Below are 19908 nucleotides of genomic sequence, written 5' to 3'. Positions count from 1 at the left end.
AGTTTGATACTTATGTCAGTTTTTTCACAAGTTGAAAACATCCGAGTACAAACGGCAAAAAGAAGTCTCAGCAGAAATGATTCTCGCTAGCCGAAGTTCTGCACTTAGCAAATATTTGAAAGATCATTCAAAGAAAGCAGTAAAGTGCGAAGACTGGTAAAGCGAAGAGAAAAAAATACACGAGAAAGCTGAGAAAGTGAACTTCTTTGAAATAAAAATGTTGAATTACAAAAATAGTCGGCAGCCGCCCACAAGCGGAAAGTAACAGCTGCCGAAATACGTACAGGCAAAATAAAAAATATAATAAGCTGTTGTACGATAAGGCAAGCTGAAGCAAAAAAAAACAAAAGGCAAAAACTCAGAAAGCGGCAAGTCTAAAGTTAAGCACATGATGAACCGCAAGATTCTGAAGACGACTGCCCGAGTTCCTATGCTTCAGCCGGAGGATCAGACTGATCAGCGTTGAGTCCCATGGTGGCCTCAGCCCCAGCAGCAGAAGAGGCGGGCTTTGCACTTTGCCGAGCCTCCCTTTCCCTCTGCTCAGCTTCCAACTCCAGTCTTTCAGCTTCCTCTTCGGCTTCCTCAGCCTTAAGAATTTCAGCTTCAGCTGGAGTTGCATACTTCATGTGAGGGTCTTCGGGATTCTGGACCCACTCAGCGCATTTAGACCAGTCCAGCTTCGGCTCAGCATGAAGGCAGAGTCTTCGGCATACTCGGAATCCGTTTCTGAAACCCATCTCATATTCCTCTTGGGTGTAAACACGGACTTTGAGTAAAGCCTCAGCATCAGCCAGCTTCTTCTGGGTCTCCTCCAAGTCCTCCTTGGATTTCTTCAGCTGTTCAGCGACTTTGGAGGAGGACCCCTTCAGCTCATTCAGCTCTTGCTGAATTTGGAAAGCCTTTGTCTGAGCTTGGGCCACTTCAACTTTCTGGATCAGCAGTTGATCCTCAGCCTCTTGGAATTTAGCTCTTTGAGCTTCAGCAGCAGCAGCAGCCTCTGAGAGTTGGACGTCTTTGGCCAAGAGCAACTCTTCAGCAGCCATTCGGCTGGCTTCAAGAGCCTCTAGACGCTGCTGCACTTCAGCTTGTGCAGCAGTTCCTTCTTGAATTCGGCTCTCAATAGCAGCCTTGAATTTGGAGACGTCCACTCCCATATGCTCCTGGAGGAATTTTTTCCCCTTCCATCAGTGGGGGAAAAACCTCCATCTCCATAGCATCGCAGAAGGTTTTCAGAGCTTCGGCAGCTTTTTTACCGTACTCCTCAACCTCCTGCTGCTTCTCTTCAGCTGCTGCTTGCTTCAGCTTAGCAAGCTTAACTTCCTCTTCAGCCACCTTCCTTTCGTGCACAGCAGCGTCTACCCTATCTTGTAGGGTATCAATCAGCTCTACAGTGAGAGTCTGATTGTGCACGAACTGAAAACAGGAAGACAAAAAAATAAGTAAAAAGAAAAAAATAGAGCTGAATTTCGGAGGAAATGAAGGAAAATTACCTGCATCATCAGCAGTTGGTTAGACCTGGCTGGGTCAGGAACTGATCTGCTGGATTCGCCCATCCCAGCAGTGGCCTTCAGCGACCAAATCCTTGCCCTATCTACTTCGGACAGGCCAGCAAAATCGCCGAAGTAGGCTGCAGCACCTTCTCGGTTCTGACCCCATATGAGGTCCCAGATGTGGTCTGGGACTGGAATTCGGGGGGCCGAGAAACCCATTTCTCCAGACTGCAGCGTCTGGAAGGAAGGGAAGGATGACGATGGAGCCTCTTTAGCTTTGGGTGGCTCAACGTCCTCCTTCTCAGAAGAGTCAATTATTGTGACCTCTTCTTCTTCAGGTGTGAGGACGAAGGCCCCAACCTCTCTGGCAATGTCCGCCGTGAAACCCTCAGCACTGGGCATCACGGCGTCTCCATCCTTGTCCTCGGCGGCACTCTCTCGAGCTTCTTCCAGAACCTCTCCCTTAGGTTTGGGAGTTCTCTGATCCACCTCCATCTCGGGGGGTGGCGGAGAGGCCCTTGGGGGTGATTGAGGCGGTGGCCGGGGAACCCTCGGCGATCCATTGCCTTCCTCAGGTTCCCTTATTGCGACGCCGATGGTCATCGGCCTCTGCTGAAAGTCATGAGGGCCGATGATGGCCATCCTTCGGCGCCTTTTCAGAAGAGGCTGCTCGTCCATATCTGAGTCTGAAGACTCTTGTATTTGATCTTCGGGACGAACAGGAGCTTTGCCTTCTCTGTGTCTGTTACTCTCTTCAGACTGTAACAGACAGGGGGGAAGAAGAGTGTGAGTAAAAAAAAAAAAAAAAAAAAAGAAGAAAGACAAAGTTAAGTCTAAAGGCTCACCGAGGTCTTCAGCAAAGCCTCGTCTTCTTCAGCTGCCCTAGCCGCAGCTTCTTCAGCAACTCTGGAGGACCCTTCTCCACCTTCACAAGCTTCAATAACCCGTGCAACCTCTTCGGCTGTACGGGCAGCTTCAGCTTCTTCTTCCAGCAGCTGAAACAAGGGATCCCTCTTCTTCCACCAAGGCTTCTGCCTCTGATACAGAGCAACAGCCTCAATTTGGAAGTGGGAAGAGTCTAGGTGAACCTCTCGGCGCCTTGGTTCAGTGATAGGGGGAGCCCGATCAGTTACGACTCGTTCTCGGTTGACGCCAAGGCGAGCGTAATCAATGCCGATGTTGGTCTCGTCCCGTTCTGAAAAAGAAAAGGGGAGAAGTCAATTCAGTTAGTTCGGCACATCACAAGAAAGCAAAATGAAAGAAGAAAAGAGATAATTAAAAGGCCTCGGCCCCAGCCGAAGAAGATTACCATCCCTAAACTTTCGGCTGAGGCCGACAGCTGCCAGCATATTCTCTTGGAAAACATAGTGCGTATCGGGGAGCCAAGTCTCCGGGATATGCTGCATTCGGCCGCTGCCTCCCCGGTTCGGCAGCTTGCCGAAGATGTTCTGCTGATTAAGGTTCGGGTCTGGCCCGCTATCTTCGGGAGGACCTAAACTTCCCATATCAGGATCCGGCTCGGCAAGATACCGGGGAGCGCTGAAAACGTAAGGGTGGCTCGGCTCCGTGGGTGCCCTAACCCAAATCCATTGACCTCTCCAGTCCTTGTCTGAAGAGTCGTTCGGCCACATGGTTAGGAACGGGGGCCGAGACTCAATCCGATACCACCCAGAGCCATGGCATCCGTGCCCACTTTGAATGTTTGGCACTAGCCGATGGAGCCTTTTGAAGCAATGCAGGTTCGGCACGTACCTGAAGAATTTGCAGACCCATAAGTACGTCATTACCCTTCGGATGCTGGTGGGGGTCAGCTGGCACAGGGAAATGTTGTAATGGATCAGCAAGTCTCGGACGAAAACGTCCAAAGGGAACCTCAGCCCATACTGAAGCTGTCTCGTGTACACCCCCACATACCCCGGGGGTGGACGATGGATTCTATCGGATGCTGAGGGCATTCGGCACCAATATCCATCAGCTTCAAAAATGCCGTAGTGCAACTCAATTTGCTCGGCAAATCGATATTGATCGGCGTTCTCTACCCACCATGAGTAGGGGCGGTTCTTTATCATGGCCGAAGCGACTTCGGCATCCTCCCACTCTGAAAACCCTGGGAGGATATCCCAAAGGACAGCGGGAACTTCATCATCCCGTCCTGAAGCGCTCACCCCCTCAGCCCTCTGAGGAGGAGCCGAAGAAATGGGAGTCGCCCTAACCCCTTCAGCAGGGTCAGACTCTGTCCTTCGTCCATTCCAGGTCCCAATCCTGTCCCTGGGATCGGGGATTAGCCTTGCTCTCCTTGGAGCACGGGCTCCACCTCTAACTCCCCTCACCATTGACGAATTTCGAAGGAAAAAGTCGAAAAAGGGGAAAGAGTGCAAAGTCGAAGAAAAATGAAATAAAATCAAAGGAATTTACCTTGATCTGAAGCAAAAGTCGCCGATTTACGAATTGGTAGTGACAAGTCTCAGCTTCTAAGCTTAATGCTCGGGGAATTTGCGAAGTTTTGATGCGGGCTCTTGAGCGTTCTTGAGAATTCTGGGTTTGTGTTGATGAATGAGTGGGGAGAGAAGACGCGCCTCTATTTATATCTCCAGAAATGGGAATTCAAGGAGTCTGCGTTTCAATTTCTCTCAAGCACCCCACTAAGTAACCGTTAAACACACGACCTTGCAGTTAAATCGCCCACTACCCGTCCAACTTCCGCAATTATCCACATTAACTGTTGTTATCTCATTAATCATGGGTTAATTACGGTTTAAATTCACATTTTTGGATTAACAAATCATTCACTTCCCTCCTTTTCTGATTAAATCAAACCCGACCCGTCATCCTTCCAAATCGGGTCTGGGGGGCAAGTTGTTTGGGTCCAATTTAGTCCAATTGGGCCTGGTCACTGAATGATCCAATGAAAAGCCCAAGGTTAAGGTTCAACTCTCCAAATGTGCTAAAGTCAAAAATCAACATCCTCAAAGCCATGTCAAGGTCAGTCAACGGCCCAATCAGCTTGGCCCAGCCCAACTGACTTCCGGGCCCAATCCGCCTCCTTCATTAGCCAAGGTATAAAGGCCAACAATTTGGTCAATTCTTGGTAAGACAATAAAGCCTCAAGCAACTAAACTCTTGCACAGCTTTCTCTCTCTAATATACTGACTTAAGCATCGGAGGGGCCTTCCTCGGCGTCCCCCCGAGGCTAGTTTACGTGTATTTGTTGTGCAGGAAACCCTCGGCTCCTGCGTCGTTCGGACCGAGACCAAGTTCCCTCAAGATAAAAGGATCTTCCGAGATTCGATTGTTTTCATCCGAAACAGTTATAGATGTACTCTAACATACAATTATACATATCATACCAAGTATAATTTATCCTCATTAAACAATTCAAACCAAATGATTTAAATGAGCAACTCTATGTAAATCACTATAGTATTATTAAATTTTAAAGAGTTTAGCTTGAAAATTACTCATACCAAAGAAACAACTGAATATTGTACAGTTTTGTTTTTCTACATCATCTCAAAGTTTTATTATTTCACAGATTTCCTCGTGTCTAAGGGCTTGTTTGGTTGAACGTAAAAATTGCAAATTCCTTGGAAATTTGATTTCCCATGAACTTGAACTTCCTAGGAAATTCTAAAAAGTGTTTGGTTAACCAAGGGAAGTCCACTTACCTAGATCTCCTAGGTAATTTATTTCCTCCATTTTGTGGGAAGTAGAAATTCATCATGAATTTGTCAACCAAACAATTTCAATTCCTAGGAATTTCAATTTCCCATGTTTTTATTTGTCAACCAAACAACCCCTAAGGTTTTCTAATCAAATACTCGTATGTTGTACCACGTATTTTGCAAGTAATCATATTGGTCACTTTTACAAACAGAAAAGCAAAATGGATTTTTTTTTTTTTCTGTTTACAATAATAATTTATAGGCACTTAAGAACTCGGTAGTCAGATTAATTGAATTCCGTACAAAGCAATCAGTATAAATTATACTGTACACTTTACCTCTACAAACAATGCAATCAACATATATTACTCCCTTTACCTCCCCAAATAACTAAACACACTTAACTTCATTCATTGCTCAAGTTTGACCTTTTAAATTTGTTAGATATAATTGTAATACACGAATTATCTTGATTAATAATATTTTAATTATATGATCACTTCACAATAATAACGTGATAAAATTTACAAAGTCGCACAAAAATCATATGTACACAACTAGACGGTATTTGTTAGGATATAATTAAGCTATGAGATATATTTTGTGAATATATTTGTATATATCTTATTAGGAGTTTTTGGCATGTTAGGTTAATGTTGTAAGCCTATATATATGTGTTTAATAGTAAAGGCTCATTAAGCTGTTTTCTCCGAATTGTTTTATTGAAGTTTAACATGGTATCAAGAGCCCTCTAAATTAGAGATTTTTTTTACGTTCTTTTCCCAGTTTTTTTTTTCCCAAACACAAACCCTAGCTTTGTTCTTCTTTTCCAGATTGTTTGCGTGTGTTTCTGGTTTGTGCTTCCGCTTTGTGTGTTCTTTGTTGTTCTTCTTGAGTTGTGATGACTGGTGGTGATGATGTTCTGTCTCCTAAGGGCCCTCGCTAAGAACCGTTTTCAGCCTACTATCTCCATCCGAGTGAAGGTACAGGGGCTGTGATAAGCCCTATTATGTTGAAAGGAGACAACTATGAGGAGTGGTCTCGTTCTCTACGCAATAACCTCCGTGCGAAGAAAAAACTTGGTTTTATTGATGGTACTATTAAGGTGCCGGATGTTAAGTCTCCTGATTTTGATCAATGGGGCATTGTTAATTCAATGCTTGTTGCTTGGATTGTTAATACATTGGATGTTTCTGTGCGATCCACTGTTCGATTTCCAGACCATGTCAAGTCTTTGTGGGATAATCTACGTGATAGATATTCCCTTGGCAATGGCCCTCGTATTCTAGAGTTAAAGGCTCAAATTGTAGATTGCAAGCAACGTGGTAGGCCGGTGGCGGTGTATTTTGGTGAGTTACGTAAATTACAAGATGAGTTGGCTAGTTATGTCAAAATTCCCAAGTGTACGTGTACAGCTGCTCCTGAATATGCTAAAATTGTTGAGAGTGAATTACTCCATCAATTTTGTATTGGTTTAGACCCAAAGAAATTTGGCAGTGTGGTGTCTACTCTCCTCATGATGGACCCTATTCCTTCTCTCAATGTGGCGTATGCAAAGGTTGTGTCGGATGAACGCAAGCAAACGGTCTCGGATGCTCACGATAATCGTCTAGATGGTGCTGTTGGGTTTGCTGCGTCTGGTACGGCTCAGGATCGGACTACTTGGTCGAGTAGTGGTGAATCTCGTGTATGTGATCATTGTGGCAAAAAGGGTCATGTGAAGGAGAAGTGTTTTGATCTACATGGCTGGCCCGAATCTTTTAATTCTAGTGGGCGTGGTGGTCAGCGTGATGGTCGTGGGTCAAGTAGAGGTGGCCGTGGTGGTCGTGCGCAAGGTTCTAGTGGTCGTGGGTTTGCTGGCAGTGTGAGCAGTAGCTCAAAGCAATATAATAGTGATGATATTAATGATGTTGACCGTACAAGTGCTCCAACTTTGAGTAATGAACAGTGGGTTCAATTTATGAGTGCTATTAAGGGTGTAAAAAACCCCTCCTTCAACTGACAATAATTCTCATGGTATGTATAATTCGGATGAGTGGATAATTGATACTGGAGTATCAAATCACATGTCGGGTGACTTAAAATTGTTTTATAATTTACGTGATATTTTATCTCCAGTTGGTTTGCCTAATGGGAAAAGTACTACGGCCACTAAAGAAGGGAAAATAAAATTGAGTGATGGTTTAATATTAGACAATGTTTTATTTGTTCCCGAATTAAATTGTAATTTATTGTCAGTGTCTCAATTATTAGAAAAGCAAAACTATATTGTTCTTTTCACTAACAAGCTATGTACTATTCAGGACCGCACTTTGGAGAACCTGATTGGAGCGGGGGTGCAGTATAATGGGGTCTATCTCTTCCGGCCAGTCCGTGCTCGTAGTTTTTCAAGTCAATTCTGTGGTGGTTCCAGATGCAAGTATGTTATGGCATAGGTGTTTAGGTCATCCTTCTATGAAAGTAGTTTCTTCTTTACTTGGAGTAGCTAGTAGTAGTATGAATAAAAAGTGTGGTGTGTTTGATTGTCATATTTGTTTTATGGGTAAACAACCCCGAAACTCTTTTCCTTTGAGTATGAATAAAGCATCTGGTTTGTTTGATTTGATACATTGTGATATTTGGGGTCCGAATAGAGTATCGTCTAGTTGTAATGCTAGATATCTTCTTACTATTGTGGATGATTATTCTCGTGCAACATGGGTATATTTGATGATTGGAAAACATGAAGTGGGAACTTTGGTTCGTAATTTTTATTCTTTGATTAAAACTCAATTTAATAAAAAGATTAAAATTTTGAGAAGTGATAATGGGCAAGAGTTCTTGAGTTTAAGGTCCTTTTTCGGTAAAAAAGGAATATTGCATCAAACATCGTGTGTTGATACTGCACAACAAAATGGTCGTGTTGAGAGAAAACATAAGCACATCTTAAATGTTGCACGAGCTTTACGTTTTCAAGCTAAATTACCTAAGTATTTTTTGGGGGGAATGTGTTTTAGCTGCGGTTCATCTTATCAATTTGACTCCGACTCCCATCTTACAAGGAAAATCCCCTCATGAATGTTTATTTGGTAAACCTCCTTCTTATGATGAAGTGCGTGTTTTTGGTTGTTTGAGTTATGTTGTGAATAATTCGCGTGCTAAGGACAAATTTGACTCAAAGTCTCGACGGTGTATTTTTGTTGGTTATCCATATGGAAAAAAAAGGATGGAGGTTTTATGATTTAGAGACTAATGAGTTTTTAATAAGCCGAGATGTGCAATTTGTTGAAGATACTTTTCCTTTTATTGATATATTTGATGAGTCGGAGAAAGTGCAATGGGAAAATTATTTTAATCAAGTTAGATTGTGGGATGATGAAGACTTTGATAATGATTTGCATGTGCCTACACCTGTTCGTGAGACTGTTAGTGCTTCTGATGTGGCCTCTTTGCAAGATATGCATGCTACTGTGGAGGTTAATAATATGCATGGTAATAGTGATTCTTTGCATGGTGATGTTAACAATATGCATGTGCTTGATAATGATTCAATTGGAAATGGTGTTGCTACTGCCTCTCTTGAGTTGAGGGGTAGAACGAGTGCTCACAATGACGTGGCAGGGGGTAATACTCCTAACAATGTTGAGGTTTTGGGTAGTGGTCATCGTACAAAAATTCCATCCTCGAAGCTCTGTGGTTATGTGACTAATACGGTTGTTCGACAGGCAATAGACCCCACTCCATCAACAACTACTGCTCCGTCTCTCAAAGCTCTTCAGGTAAACAATTTGATATAGCTTGTTATGTTGATTATAACAATTTTTCTGTGAGACACAAGTGTTTTCTGACATCAGTTTCAAAGGGTAGAGAACCTTCCTCGTTTAGTGAAGCTGTGAAACATGTAGGGTGGCGTAAGGCGATGAAAGAAGAAATTGATACTCTTGAACGAAATGGCACGTGGACATTGGAGGACTTACCTCCAGGTAAGAAGGCTATTGGTAGTGGTTGGGTGTATAAAATTAAATATACATCTACAGGTGAAGTAGAGCGACTTAAAGGTCGTCTTGTTGTGTATGGCAATCGACAGGTTGCAGTTGTTGATTACCACAAGACTTTTGCCCTGTGGCAAAAATGGGGACTGTTAGACTCTTTCTTTCTGTTGCTGCTTCTTTAAATTGGGAGTTGCATCAAATGGATGTTCATAATGCTTTTCTTCATGGTGATTTGGAGGAGGAGGTGTATATGCAGTTACCTCCAGGTTATAACTGTCCTACTCCAGGGAAGGTTTGTAGGTTGCGTAAGTCTCTATATGGTCTGAAACAAGCTCCTCGACAGTGGTTTTCTAAATTGTCTAATGCCTTGAAATTGTATGGTTTCAAGCAATCGTATGCAGATTATTCATTATTCAGTTATATTCAGGGATCAGTCTCTCTGCATGTACTTGTCTATGTTGATGATCTTATTATTGCGGGTTCCTCTCATGATGCGATTATTCGTTTTAAATCGTATTTGAGTACATGCTTTCATATGAAAGATCTTGGTGTGTTGAAGTATTTTTTGGGCATTGAAGTTGCTCGTGGCCCGGAAGGTATATTTTTATCTCAGCGTAAATACGCTTTAGATGTATTATCTGAGGCAGGTATGTTAGGTTGTAAGCCTATTGATACACTTATGGAGCAGAACCATCGTTTGGCATATGTCGAAGGGGAGCCATTCTCTCAACCTGATCAGTATCGTCGCTTAGTTGGGCGACTTGTTTATTTATCTGTAACTCGTCCAGAGTTGAGTTACTCTGTTCATACTCTTGCACAGTTTTTGAGTAACCCGCAGGTGCAACATTGGGATGCAGCAATCAGGGTACTTCGCTATATCAAAGGTAGTCCTGGTCAGGGTATATTGTTACGTCCTATGAAGGACATGTGTTTGACGACTTTCTGTGACAGTGATTGGGCAGCGTGTCCTTTGACTCGTCGTTCTTTGTCTGGTTATATGGTTTTTCTTGGTCGTTCCCCTGTCTCGTGGAAGACTAAGAAACAACCGACAGTATCTCGTTCTTCTGTTGAAGCTGAGTATTGTGCTATGGCAGTTACAACTTGTGAATTAAAGTGGTTGAAATCTTTGTTGTCCTCTCTTGGTATTTTGCATCCTAAGCCTATGAAGTTGTATTGTGACAGTCAATCTGCTCTCCATATTGCTAAAAATCCTGTTTTTCATGATCGTACTAAGCATATAGAGGCAGATTGTCACTTTGTTCGTGATGAGTTGGTGAATGGTAATCTAGCTACTGCGTATGTTCCTACCGTTCATCAGTCAGCAGATATTTTGACGAAGGCACTTAGGAAACGACAGTTTGGTTTTCTTCTTAACAAGTTGGGCATTCGTGATTTACATGCTCCGACTTGAGGGGGAGTGTTAGGATATAATTATGCTATGAGATATATTTTGTGAATATATTTGTATATATCTTGTTAGGAGTTTTTGGCATGTTAGGTTAATGTTGTAAGCCTATATATATGTGTTTAATAGTAAAGGCTCATTAAGCTGTTTTCTCCGAATTGTTTTATTGAAGTTTAACAGTATTACCGAAGATCTTAAGATCAAAAGTGTATGACGATGGCGATGGCGATGACACGGGCCTATATTGGAAATTATGGGGTCGACGGCGGCGCACAGTTTGAGTGCTTCGATCATTGATGCCTGTAGAAAATGTGACCTTCCCCATTCCTAATTCATCATCATAATAATAAAGAAAAACATATTAATTAACAAAGAATGACGAAAATACATAAAATATATAATATGAAAAGAAGGGTTTATACGTAGGTTAACCTGGTGTTGAGGTTGAAGAGTTTGAGAAGGAGAAAGTGGGCGGGAAAGAATTGGAGTCGCTTATTGTCTCAATCTCACGCTTCTACCAGAATGATTTTATTATTCAAAGTATTCACTTCCACTACACTAGGCTAAGTGAATGGTCAACATGACAAAAGGGTTAATTTAAATTTTAAAGTAGTGAAATCTATACTTAATGTTAAAGATATGGATTGATTGAGTCCAATACTTGTCGTTTGGTTTGCACGAGGTAAACGGAATGGAATGAACAAAGGGAATGAAATGGAATGGAATGAAAATCCCTTAAATGTAGTATGTTGTTTGGTTGTACAAAAAACAATGGAATCACTAGATTCACCACCACCACTGTTGATCTCTTTCATTAAAATTTTCCCCACTCCCGGGCCTCCGGCGACCCCCCGCCAGCACCCCAGCCCCCTCCCCTACGCTGGCGACACCAACCCCGACCTCCTTGCCGCTCCCTCTCCCTTCTTCGACTCCTACCCACCACGTAAAAAACCCTAACTCCGATGACGTATCAATCCCATTGCTCCAACGTTCAGATTCGTTGGTGGTTTGAGGGGAGGGGAATGAGGTTTCAGTGATAGTGGTTTGGGGGAGGGGAGGGCGACGACGACGGTGACGAAGGTAGCCAGGGGGTTTGGGGAGGGGAGCTGTTTTCGGTGATGTGTCGTTGGTGGTTTGAGGGGAGGGGAATGAGGTTTCGGTGATGGTGGTTTGGGGGAGGGGAGGGCGGCGACGACGGTGACGAAAGTGACGATGGTGATGGTGGTTCCGGTGATGTGGGTAGGTAGGAGGGTGGTGGCCAAGGAATGGAATGGAATGGAATGGAAATACCTTGGGGGGTGGGTGGGGAATGAACTTGGAGGGATTTGGGGGAATGAAGGGGGTAAAGGGAATTGGAAAGTGGCTTAACAAACAACAATAAAGGGAATGATTCCCGTCGATTCCCATTCCCTTTATTGAATACCCCCAAGCAAACGGCTTAATGTTTAAGATATGACAAAAGTGGAGTGACTGTTTAGTTCTATGATAAATAATTGAGTTATCCATGGTATATTGATATTGTTAATAGTCTATATTAGTCGTAATGGATTATGTATTCAATGGGAATTGGATCAATCACATACTTTCAAAAGTATGGAGTACATATTATTATTTCTATTGTTAATATATGGGTCTAATTTTAACCATTAATTATCATTTTTTTTTACGGGAACCATTAATTATCGTTAATATATAAGAGATATAAAGTAATATAATAATCATGTGTGATGATGTTGGATGTTTTTTGTATACATTTTTAATGCTCCATATTAAAATTTTATAAATTTTACGCGTATGGAAATGGAGATACATATGTTTTAAGATGCATCTTCTAAAATTATGAAATGTCAAATGATGCAAAATAATAGAGACGGTCCCAATCACTATAAAATTGTATTTTAGGTGACAAGAAAGCCCTATTTTGTTCACTTTATTCATTTATAAAATAGAATATGTAACCATAGAAAAGTGAATTAAAATGTGTTTTTAGATGTGTAATTTTATCCTTGTTGCAATATGCTCCGTAACCTCGTAATTGCTAAGCCCGAGAAGCAGTGGACCATGACACGCGCAGCCCATTGGCTACGAGACGAAACACATCTGAATAAGCGGGCCGCATCAATCGAACCAATTTCGAGTTTCCGATATTTCAGAGATAAGATTCCCCACACTGTTCGCAATTTCAAGTTCTTACACACGTCCAAAACCAAAAAAAACTCCATTTTCATCGTCCACTACAGATTTTTGCTGCCAAATGATGCTGAATTTCGCATCAAATTGAAGTTCAAATTCGTCGCCATTGAAGCTAAGCATGGGAATTCCAACAGATTTGCGTTGCAATTTATCATCACTCTCGCAGTGCACTTATTGCTCTGTTCTTCGTTTTCAGCCTTTGATTGTTGCTTCTTCTTCTATGGATTTTCCTCGTAAATTTCGCAGTCGTCAATTGCGTTTTGTTGCTGTTTCTAGGTATCGCTTCCTTTTTTTTCGTTTATATTTTGATTAGAATTGCAGTTAATTGTTATGATCTTATGTATATTGTGATTTTTGATTGATTGTTGAATTTCTGGTATTAGGTTAGGGATTCAAAGAAAAATTGATTTCGTTTGTAGAGTTGGTGAAGATGATATTGAACCTGATACCAATGATACTAAGGTATGTTTTCTTCGATTCAGAAGCTTGAACTTTGTTTAGTTGTGTACTTGTGTGTGTGTTTTTTTTTTTTAATTTTTTTTTGTTTTCTGATTTCATTGTTATTTCAATGTTTTGTGCCAATTTAGGAGTGAGAACGAGCTTGTAATATTGTCATTTGAATGTGTTTGCATGTACTTTTTGTGACAATATATGGAGTGATTATGAGCTAATTCTAGTTTGAGTTTAGGTTGATATCATCTCATGTTGGCTACTTGGCTAGTTAAGGATTTGAATTGAGCTTAATGTGAAAGGTTTACTTTGAATCGTGAATTGCTTGCAGTGGATTCATGGGAGTAGATTAATAAGGGGAGAGAAAATTAAGGGAACCTTTAACTTTGGTTATTCAGTATATTGTTTAGCTCAACTAAGTTTGTTTTGCCTGACTAAAATTGAGCTGAGTTTGTATTAAGTTTAGACTATGTTGATCTTGATTAGCTTGTTTCTTGGTCTCTTTATCACTAGACTAATGAACCATTCTTTAAATTAAGAAATGAGGTAACTATGTCAATATTTTTATCCTATCTAACCATTTTGTTGCTTGTTTAGGATAAATAAGAATTACACTGAAGCCAAGTGAATGTATGTTGTTAAATTATTCGGAACTGAGAGAATGACACTAAGTTTGTTGGTTTGATAATAAAATTTGGCAAATTCTTTGTATGTTTCTTTAATTTTATGGTCATGTAGTGGGGCTCAAGGTGGGAGGTGAGTGAAAACGAATGCTTACTCTTAAGATAGAGCATAAGGAGTTTGGTTTACAGCCATTAGTACAATGCTAGAACTGTTAATTCATCAACATTGTTATATATTATGTTGGTGCTTTATAGACGTATGGATTCAGCAGCGGGAATCAGTGCGAGCAAGATTTAACATGCATATATCATACAACTTAGTCTGCATTCAGCTGAAATAAGAAAGAGCAACTTGTATTGGCATATCAATGTATGTATAACACTTGGTGTTTGGTTAACTGATATGGACGGATTTTTATAGTTTGACGCTGAAGTTCACAGTCAGATCCTACATTACATCCTTTTTTATTAATGAGCATAGCATTGATGTTAAAATTTTGGATCTTAATGCTTTAGTCTCTTGTTAAATATAACAATTTCTAGGGAAAGGATAACCATGAAGGAAATGAAAGTGTGGGGTCGGCTGATTCCAGCACAGAGAATGATTCACAGTTTGAGAAGGTAATTTTTAAATTTGTTCTATTAGTTATCATGTAGTTTTGTTATACTTCATCTTATCTCACTCATTTTGACATAGTTGTCTGGATCTTATATATTTGTAGAAGGAGCAGGTATCCACCACTGAGGCTCTAAATTCACTCAACAACTTTATACAAAACAATCAAAACAGTGAGATCAAAGTCAATGGTGAAGGTGGTACGCAAGTATGTTGTTATTTGATAGATATGTTGACATATAATTTTATTTTTTTCAATGTCTATATTAGTTTTCTACTTTTGAGACTGCTCATATAATTGCAATTTACTTTATTGGTGAACTTTCAAAAAGTAAACAAAAATTTGTTATGTTTTCTTGCTGGAGTGTTTATTATTATGCAGAGTTTTGTGTTGGAAGCTAGCATATGCTTTATTATGTCCTGCTTATAACCTTCCTTCCATCATTTAAGGAAACTCTACCCCATCTTTGGGATTAAGGCTTTGATTGTTGTTGTGGAGAGAGGCACACTTTTAAAGAATTATCGTTGTAAAGGAGACTCATCCTTAATTTATAGCTGTATAAATGTCAAACTAACAACTTTGATTTAATTCTCTGGTCAAAGTGTCATACTCACTTGTCCATTTTCCATCTGATAAAAGATAATTTTATATTTGTACTCAAAGTTTCTTTTTTGTCTGTAGAATAAAAACCACGTAATTTGTTTCAAATTAGCAACTTCTAGTTGGTTTCTTCTGATAAAATTTTGTTCCGTACCTAATAATGTTTTTATACTAAATTTGTTGAAGTAGGGTTATGGGAAAGATCTTCATTTATAAGGAGGCTTTCTGGTTATTTTCCCTTACCAACTTTAGAGTTTAGATGTTCTGCTGTTTTAAAATTTACTGGAGTTGGCGGCATAATGTATTGGCTGATTTCCATTCTTCCTCGTAATTTTCTGACAATAATTTCTTCTTGTTGAATATTAGCAGGATGATCCTGATAATTTACAAGTTGCCAGTGGTTCACCTCTTCCAGGTGTGAAGGTGATTATGGTTGTATCTGATAGGCTAGTGTTTCAGCTCTGTTAATTTTTTTCTTTCTATTATTGTAATATTGCCCTGGCTCTGATCTTTAACCATTCTACTGAGTAAATTTTATGATGCTATGAACAGCCGCAACAGCTGGATGAAACAATTAGGATTCCAAAGGAGATAGTTGATATACTTAGAGATCAAGTGTTTGGATTTGACACTTTTTTCGTGACGGGGCAAGAACCATATGAGGTTAGTCATTATAACCGCAGCTTCTGTTGCCTTGTTAGTTGTCACTCTATTGCATATGCTCCTCTCTCCGTGTCCCTTCTACCCTCCTACGGTTACAGAAACCAGCAAGCTTTAGTCTCAAACAAGAATAAACTAATGAAAGTTGTCTCAAAATAATTTAAGTGTTCGGTAAACTAAAAAGACTGAAAATTTAAACTATATTCAATGTGGTACTTGATTAGTTAAGTTAGTGTAGAGAACTAGTCTGTTCATGTCTTATGCTTCTGTGCTTCCTGCTGATAACTTTTTATGGGTGATTTGGGATCTTATGACTCTTAACTAGTATACATTTAAAGAGACCGTCTCTTGATCATAATTCTAATATTGAGAATGGTGATGCTTTGAACTGTTGGCTTGCTTGCTGTCTCTGAGTTTATGAAAGCTTGAATATATATACTCCCTTTTTTCTTTTTCTTTTTTTTTTTCCTTGAGAAACAGGAATACTCTCTTTTTAAATGTGGAGTCTTTACAGATAATTTATAAACCCGAATAAAGTAAGTATGACTGCTATGAAATTGTGTTTTTTTTTGTTAGGGTGGAGTATTATTTAAAGGAAATTTACGAGGGGTAGCATCGAAAAGCTATGAAAAGCTATCAAAGAGGTTGCAGGTACGTTGGTCTTTAGTCTTTGCAGTTTGCACTTGTTAATTCTAAGATGAGCAACTTGTAAGGCTTTTATTTCACATGCAGGATACATTGGGAGATCAATATAAGCTGTTTATGCTTATCAATCCTGAAGATGATAAACCTGTGGCAGTGGTGGTGCCAAGAATAACATTGCAACCAGAGACAACATGTAAATTAATCTCTTTTGTTTTCTGGCTCTCATCTTAGATGTTATGGCTGCTTATTATTCTTCAGACTAATGCAACATTCCCAACCTTGATTATTGTCACGAATTGCTGCAGCTGTTCCAGAATGGTTTGCAGCAGGGGCTTTTGGATTGGTGACTCTCTTTACCTTACTACTTCGAAATGTTCCTGAACTGCAGTCAAACTTGTTGTATGCCTTTTTCTCAACTCTCGTTCATCTCTAATTTACAGTCTTTACACTCATTCCACGTTTCACCCAAAACTCTGGACATTATTTAATTAGGAAAGACTTCAGATTTTTCCCTTTTAAATTTATCTGTCATAGGGTTTGTTACATGATATTTGTCTCATGTCTGAGACTTTGAACAAAAATTATGTTCTGTCAAACCCTTCAGATCTTATCTGAATAAACTTGATTGTCTTTGGTGGTTGCATTTTCTTCTTTTCTGAGAATTTAAATCTTCTTGTGTTCTTGAAAGGCCGTTGATCAGTCAACTTGTGGTGGCAGCATACCTAAAATATTGTAACTTATTCAAATTGCAAAAACTACTATGTTAAGGACTTATGTTTTCCATGTGCTATCTCAGATCTAGTTTTGATAAGCTTGAATTGCTGAAGAATGGCCTTCCTGGAGCACTTGTGGACCGCGCTTATTTTTGGGGGTACATGAGCTTGGACATTATTTTGTTGCTAATGATTGTGGAGTGAAACTTGGTGTGCCATATTTCATCCCCAGTTGGCAGGTATGATATTGCCCCTGTTGAAAATTATATCAGATACATACGGAGTATTGTCTTTGCTGCTAGAGTCCACTCATTCATTTATACAATTTTTATATAAGATATCAGGACATTAAAGAAATCTGAAGAGTATAAATGAAAGGCAAGGCACGAAAAGCTTTTAGTGAAAATGTATACCGGCATTGTATAATCTTCTGTTTTCCACTATCCTTTGGCAATGTAATTATTTACGTCTTCCGTTCCAGAATAGTATGCCTCACTTTCCGTTTTTATCTGTTGCCTATATCTAAAAATGGAATCGACCCACTTCTTTGTTGTCTCTCTATTCCCAGCACTAAAAGTTAGGTCCCACGCCCTCTCATTTAATGAAATATACTCCACTATCATCACAACAAATCATTTATATATGATAAACCAAGCACCAAACTTATCGTCTAAAAGTATTTTCCATAATAAGTGAGCGAACTATTTTGGCATAATAAGTGAGCGAACTATTTTGGAATGTTGATGTACCCCTTTTGTTCCCTAAAATACTACTCCATGGCCATGTCGACTTTAAAATAATAACATGAGTGTAGTTAATGAATTGTAACTAACCAATAATATTACAGTTTATTAGTAGTAGCGAAAGCAGATTGGATAATAAATTAATGAACCAAAGAAGAGAATAATATGGGACAATCTAAAATCAAAACGTGGGGAGCATGTCAATATTTAGGAGATGAAGTATTACAAAAGATGTTAAAAAGAAAGACAAGAAGATGTCCTTATGCTAAGGCTATGGTTTTTCTGTACCATGTTGGAGAGGCATGAGGGAGACATTATATGGAGGGGGGAAACAAAGAGGCAAATTGGTAGAAGGATCCTCCAATAATAATCATACATGTCCTTTACAGTCAAGAGGCGAACACACGCATCACTGAAACCCTTTGTAATATGCAAGCCTACAGCTCCTATGCTTGAAAATGAGATTTTTGGATATCCTGCTATGTATTGAATAGAATATCATGGTTGATATCTATTGTTGCTGAAGCTCATATATAAAAATTCCTATGCATGAAAAATGAGATGTTCTTAAACTTTTTTTTAGAAATGCTGCACAAAATGTCTGAGGATTTACTCTGACAACAGATAGGCTCTTTTGGTGCCATCACAAGGATCGTCAATCTTGTACCTAAACGTGAGGATCTTCTGAAGGTTGCTGCGGCTGGACCCCTGGCTGGATATAGTTTGGGTCTCATACTGTTCCTTTTGGGATTCATTCTACCGCCAAGTGATGGCCTTGGCATTGTTGTTGATGGTGCTGTTTTTCATGAATCATTGCTAGTCGGGGGAACTGGTATGCAAAATTCTCTTGCATCCATTTGTTGCATTCTAGTGTTGAATGAGGATCTTGATGATTATCACTTTTTTTGGTGAATAGCAAAACTACTTCTAGGGGATGTCCTTAAGGAAGGTCAAGCAATATCACTCAATCCACTTGTCCTATGGGCATGGGCTGGGCTGCTAATTAATGCCATTAACAGCATTCCGGCTGGAGAGCTTGACGGTGGGCGTATTTCTTTTGCCATATGGGGAAGAAAGGTACAGTTATGAAGTATACAGGTATGCGCAGAAAGCCAAATTTGGTATCTCAAATTATCTGCTGATGACTTTACTTGACATTTGACAGGCATCCGTCCGGCTTACTGGAGCCTCAATTGTACTTCTCGGACTGTCTTCATTGTTCAACGATGTGGCATTCTACTGGGTAGTTCTGATATATATCTTACAGAGGGGTCCGATTGCTCCCCTTTCTGAGGAAATCAGCGAACCTGACCAGAAGAATGTTGCTCTTGGAATTGCAGTTTTAGTCCTTGGACTTCTTGTATGCTTGCCTTATCCCTTCCCATTCGCCAATGAAGCCTTGACGACTTTATGAAACACAGGCAGACTTTTATAAGTTGTTCATCGTTGATTAGTTTGTAAGTATAGTATCACAGAATATTTGTTATAGTGCCTTCAAACAATCCCCTCGGGCCTTGTACTTGGGAATGTCATCTCACAGCAATAAAGATTTAAAATTCAATATATTTGGAATGAGTTTCAAACCATTCACATGTTCTCTCTTTGCAACTTTCTTTAATGTTATAATTTATAACCAAACAACTCTTCCATCGTGAATTCGTGATCAACTTGATCTATTGTTTGAGACCTTGGTTCGCTTGTGTATTGTAGGAATTGGGCGATTTTCACAACTCCACTAAGCATTAACCTCTAAGATGCTATACTCTCGATAATAACATGTACACAAACTTATCCGAGTTGATGTTATACTTTGAGTCTCATTCCATCTCAACCTAATTTTTCCGGTTTCATGTTAAAATTAAGATATTTGTTATAAATACTGTACTCATAGTATAAAAAGTTCATCAATAGAGAGAAATTCAAAAGGACTTGAACAACTCCTTTCAAACAAACTCTAAATCAAATCAATACATTATCAACTCAAGTAAATAAAATTAGATTTAAATGAGTAAGTGAAAAATCAAATTTAATTAATAAAAATAATTTCTAATAATGAGTTCTATAAATTAGAGCGAACTTTTACATAAGACTAATGGCTTGTTTGTTTGACATAAAAAAACATGGGAAGTGAAACTT

General features: G+C 39.8%; 1 pseudogene; it reads left to right on the top strand.

Annotated features, from left to right (window-relative positions):
* Positions 1 to 12660: 12660 nt before the first annotated feature.
* Positions 12661 to 19337, top strand: LOC110686545 (annotated as a pseudogene).
* Positions 19338 to 19908: the final 571 nt, after the last annotated feature.

The sequence above is a fragment of the Chenopodium quinoa genome, unplaced genomic scaffold, assembly GCF_001683475.1.
Source record: "Chenopodium quinoa cultivar QQ74 unplaced genomic scaffold, ASM168347v1, whole genome shotgun sequence".
Classification (NCBI taxonomy): Eukaryota; Viridiplantae; Streptophyta; class Magnoliopsida; order Caryophyllales; family Amaranthaceae; genus Chenopodium; species Chenopodium quinoa.
This window is presented reverse-complemented; position numbering and strand designations above follow the sequence as displayed.